General features: G+C 42.2%; 1 long non-coding RNA gene across 1 annotated transcript; it reads right to left on the reverse strand.

Moving 5' to 3' along the window:
• Positions 1–254: 254 nt before the first annotated feature.
• On the reverse strand, positions 255–4,797 carry LOC147957223 (uncharacterized). Its single transcript, XR_015611173.1, has 4 exons — positions 4,239–4,797; positions 3,591–3,802; positions 1,536–1,760; positions 255–549 (listed from the first exon to the last, which is right to left on the reverse strand). It is a non-coding gene; the product is annotated as an uncharacterized LOC147957223 (long non-coding RNA).
• Between the last annotated feature and the right edge of the window lie 707 nt (positions 4,798–5,504).

Genomic DNA, 5,504 nt, shown 5'->3' on the forward strand with positions numbered 1-5,504 from the left:
TAATTTAGCCCATGTATTATTTTTTAGGCAAGCCCTTTTAATATATGTATTTTATGTTAATTTCGGTTAAATACATGGGCCTAGCCTACAATTTGGCCTTTTTATTTTCTAGCGCACAACATTTTGCAGTCAATTTATTTTTTTATTTCCAGCTTTTTTTCTTAGCTCCAGTTTACAGATGGGTCCCAAATGTCATATTTTTCATAGCTTATTAATAAGCAATATATATGTATATATCAAACAGACAGAAGAAAGAAAGCATATGAAAATCTTCTAATAACAGCTAAAATAAGTTTATTACAATATGCTATACAGAACAGAACACGTGAAACTACATACACTCATTCACATCACAACAACCAGTCTCCATACACTCATTCACAGCACATCAACCAGTTTAACCATCGAATCTTGCATACCCAGGAACTTCAAACTTCACCCAGATCCACACAATCATAAATATTGGGATCTACAAATAGACTGCTCTGCCAGTACAAAAGCTAGCTGCTCTTCAACATGGGTAGAAGTCCTCAACGGAGTTCCATTCACCTACAAGAACAGAATGGAATATCAAGTACTTGCATTCTTCAAGAAGATTACAACCAACATATATATGTACAGGGACATCAGGAAAGCTGATGGAGCAAAATCAAACAACAGATAAATCAAGTAAACAGACCATTTGGAAAAAAAAAATACTACCAGGCTTGAACATGAGCATAGAAAAGAAAAGATGATTTCAGTGAAATTAAAATTGCCAATGAAAGCTGAATAACAGTGCAGCTGATTAGCTCCTTGTATTGAGGAATATCACAAAATTAAACAAGATGGTCGTGCAAGTTTCTATACAAGTATTCGTGATTACAGTTTGTTATCGTCGTCTAAATTCTCCAACATGCACAAAATTAATTAATATATCTGAATGTGCTACCAATGAAGCAAATTCTAAAAGATACACGGACAGGGCTTAATTAGCCAACCATGTCATTCTATAAACACACAACAAACTCAACGATAACGTGTATAGTTATTACCAAATAGTTTCTCTATGAGTATTCATGATTTCAGTTTGTCATCGTCGTTTAAATAGCTTGGCAAACATTGACAGCAAAGAAACAAAAAATTTAAGTCAATAGCTTTGTGAGCATGTAGTAGATTGTTCACATCCTACTGAAATACATGGCAAAGAAGCTTTACCATGTAGACAAACACCCACTAACTCAGACGCTACAGGTGCTTGTTTCATCATGTTACAAAGGAGAAGCACAAACCACAACTTTACTCCACACACACACACACACACGGACCAGTAGATCAACAGGAGGACATAGATTAGACCAAATCCACATAAACAAATCCATACACATAGCAGGATAACTCGATAGTGGCCAATTGGTTTCATCAGGAGCAACAGTGCATATTTTCCCTAAACCTAAAATTGCCATAGTGCGTAAATCATGCCACTGGTCAGAGCACAACACCACAATCACCAGTACAAGGCCACCAGAAGCACCATAGAGAGGGATAGAGCTCACCTAGGTGGTTTGTAGCCGAGGCAGAAGCACAGCCGGCCACGGTTGCGGCAGAGTTCCTTGCAACGCATATGCAGATCCTCGGGGCTTGTTGTCTTTACCAACACTTCATCCCACAAAACAACTCCCTCGGCTTCCATGTCACACGCTTCTACTGCCTTGTCCACCATGTCATAGATTCATCCAGAGTAGTTGGACTGAGATCCTCCAGCAGAGGGGCACAACCAACTAACATACAAAAGGAGAAACGGTCACTTTAAACGGTAATAATATTTTAGGTCTGACTAGTACTAAAATCAACATCATCTGACTCTATATAAAAAATCAACAACATGTTGTAACAGTACCACTGTGCTCCCAATCATAAACAACAAGATTCGAGACATTTATCATGCCAACAATACCACTAGTAGTAGTACCAATGTGTTAACAAAATTTAGGCCAGTATACCAGGACAAAGCCCCTGCTGCTCTCAAACAGTAGGTCACTGCCATAAGCTTTGATTTCTGGCAACAAGGGGAATTGGATCAATTGCAATTCAAGATGGTGCATTATTTGCTAGTGGCAAAGCAGGTTCGTTTTTACTGGGTACTGACAAAGTTGGTTTTTACTAGGTAGCGGCATAGTAAGTTGTGACATTTAAAAAAAAAACCAGTAAGAAAACCATCGGCGGCTGCTGCAGCCCGCTGCTCTCCTCCTCGACACCGCCGCTGTAAATTTAGCTAGCAATCAGCAGCAGCAAGTACAGAGTAAACTAGGACTTTGTTGTAGCTACAGAAACTGAAACAACACACACATCACGGAATTTCATATCATAGCCAACAAATATTTTACCAGAACACAGGGTGTTCTTCTCTGTATTTTAGAAACATGCAAACAAAGGTTTCAGTACAAACAAACAAGTGGAGTAGACAAATTTCAGAAGAGAATGTGTTCGCACCGTTTGGTTTATTTGTTTGGTTTATTTAAACAAAAGTTTCTGTACAAATAGACAAGTGGAGTTAAAAAAAATACAGAAACTACATAAACTGCACATTCAGGTTGTGATACTCCCATCTTCAGTATATGCATGTTGTGATACTCCCATCTTGTGCAATTTGACTCACAGAACAAGAACAAAATTGATTTTGAACATTCGATGCAAAATACGGTAAATACGTCTTGTATCTACTCCTTGGCTACTGTTATTTCAACTATAAATTTAGCCAGCAATCATCAGCAGCAAGTACAGAGTAAACTGGGACTTTGTTGTAGCTACAGAAACTGAAACAACACACACATCATGGAATTTCATATCATAGCCAACAAATATTTTACCAGAACACAGGGTGTTCTTCTCTGTATTTTAGAAACATGCAAACAATGGTTTCAATACAGTCAAACAAGTGGAGTAGACAAATTTCCTAACAGAATGTGTTCGCACCGTTTGGTTTATTTGCTCGGTTTATTTAAACGAAAGTTTCTGTACAAATAGACAAGTGGAGTAGCATGTGTTTACTTTGCATGCTCAAGGTACACTAGTCTGATGAAAACAATATGCTCGAGGTACATTAGCTTGCATGCTCGGAGTACTTTCAGAAATTCTGAACAACATCAAATTGGCTAAATAACTTGGCCTAGAACACCAATCTTAAAGTGAATTTATGAGAGCAGTACATTCATGAAGTTCTACTCTGAATTTTAACTTTCTTTCTCTGAATTTTCTGCAGCAGGGTAATATCTCAAAAGAAAACAACACTGTAAACAGGCAATTGACTAAAACCTGGAGTACTAAGATAGGGAATACCCACATTCATTTCAGAAATTGGTGTTGGACATACGACAACCCCTTGAAGTACACCTAAATTTATACTGAATTCCTTGCTCTATGACAAAAACCGGGAGCACAAACATAAGGAATTGAAATGCCTGCATTCATTTCAGCAAGCAAACTAGTAGATCTTGGAGGTTGAAGCACTAAGATTAAGGAGTAACTTAATCAGAACGGCCTAGCAATCTAGCACCAGCATCAACAGCCGTTTTAATCAATCAGAAGGGAAGGAGTAGCTTAATCAATACCCTTATCCATGAATTACAGGTAGGACTCAATCTTGGAGGTTCGTGTTGGGCTCTTGGTGGCGCTGCCAGCCTGCCACCTTCCCTTGGCGCTTGAGTAGGCCGTCAACTCCTTGTTGTACGCCATCCTCACGTTCATACTCATAGCAAGGGCGGCAGACCAGGAGGGCGCACTCATTGCAGGCCTGACCATCTGCGCCTTTCAACTCCTTACCCTGCATCAGCAAGATCAAAACAAGGTCAGTATACACCCCTACGAAATTAACACAACTTGCCAGGAGACACAACAATTCCTCATGTATTCATTGATGCTACATGAGGAAATCATCTGCTTGGCTTAAAGTTGAGACTATGATCATCAATGAATACTAAACAAGGTCCCAATATATCAGTGAGGTCTGGAACAGAAAAATCTCTTAATTGCTCCACCACTCGTCAATTAACAGAGAGGGAAAATGCGCCAAATAAACGAATCCAGCTCGCAACTACGCAACCCCCGTTGTTACTCGCAACTTAGATCCACTGCCTCGCGCGCGCCAGATCCACCGATGCGCGCACCGCATGAAGGAGCTATGACGAGCAGAGATGACACCGAAACATTAAGGCCTCGAGGCAGACAGAAAGGGTGAGAGAGGGGGGAGACAGACGTACCCATCATGGTCGGAGATCCGCGGTCACCATGGCCGGAGATGGATGGATGCCAGCGCGCGTGGTGGAGGTCGACGAAGAACCGACATCGTGGTTGAAGCAGTAGATGACGGCGTCGTGGTTGAAGCAGTAGACGATACAGTAGCTAATCACCAGGGCCATCGCGGCAGGATCCCCCGAGAGAAGGTGGGTGCGGATCCGCCGTCGCTGCCCCGGCCCCATCCATCCATGGGCGATGGGTGGGTTTCGGCCGCTGTTGCCACATCCGTAGATCTCAGGAGGGACGGAGGGAGGGAGGTCGCCGGTGGGGGTGGTAGTCCGCCAGCGGCGGGATTGGAGAGGAGTCGGGGGAGGGAGTGGATCTCTAGCCAGGGAGGGGAGGGGAGGTGGAGGCCGTGGTTGTGGTCGCTGACGGTGTTGAAGTGGTGAGCGCCGCCACGGGAGAGAGAGAGGGGACGCTGGGGAGAGAGATGGCTGGGTGGGGGCTGGTTGAGAGGAGGTCGTCGTCGGCCGGTGGGATCGGGGGAGACGAGGTGGAGGGAGGGATCGGGGAAGAGGATTGGATCGAATTGTGGGAGTCAAGAAAGAAAGGATGCCCGCGGGGGGGCGGGGATGGAAAATGACCAGAGGACAGAGGTAGGGTTTCAGGCCGTTGGATCTGCGAGCATCCGACGGCGTATGATGCACGATCCGCGTGAGACATCCACGGACCAATCACAATGCAGTATGATGTTATGACCATCTAATTAAATAGGTAATAGTTGCCTAAAAATAATGTGTTAAAATCATGTAATCTCATATTGTGCACAAATGATCAATCTTATGGCCACATTCTTGGCATAGGTTGTTCAAATGATCTCATATTTTGCACAAGGGTGCACCTTGGAATTCCAAACAATGTTGCCTAAGGGAGTTTTCATTTTCTTTGCACGGAAAATACATTTTCCATTTTTTGAATGCCCGAAATGAGTTTTTTTGTGTGAAGGACCTCCCAAATAATTGTTGCAAAATTGGACCAAATCAATTTTCTAAAATACTAGGACATATTTAATGCACAAGTGAAAAAATGGTCGGGTGTAAAAAGTTTTGATCCACCTCTCGTGAAAAAGACAAATTTTCGCCGATTCAGCTGGAAGCGGATCAAATTTGAACTGTAGCTACCTTGTAGTTTGCTCTTTATTTTTTCCAAAAATCATTTCTAGGTACATAAGTATCTATTTAATCAGAGAAACACCAAAAAAATCCAAGATTCAACCACTAGTTAGGAAC

This window comes from Triticum urartu, chromosome 7A (assembly GCF_056163025.1).
Source record: "Triticum urartu cultivar PI428250 chromosome 7A, HENAU_Tu73, whole genome shotgun sequence".
Lineage (NCBI taxonomy): Eukaryota > Viridiplantae > Streptophyta > Magnoliopsida > Poales > Poaceae > Triticum > Triticum urartu.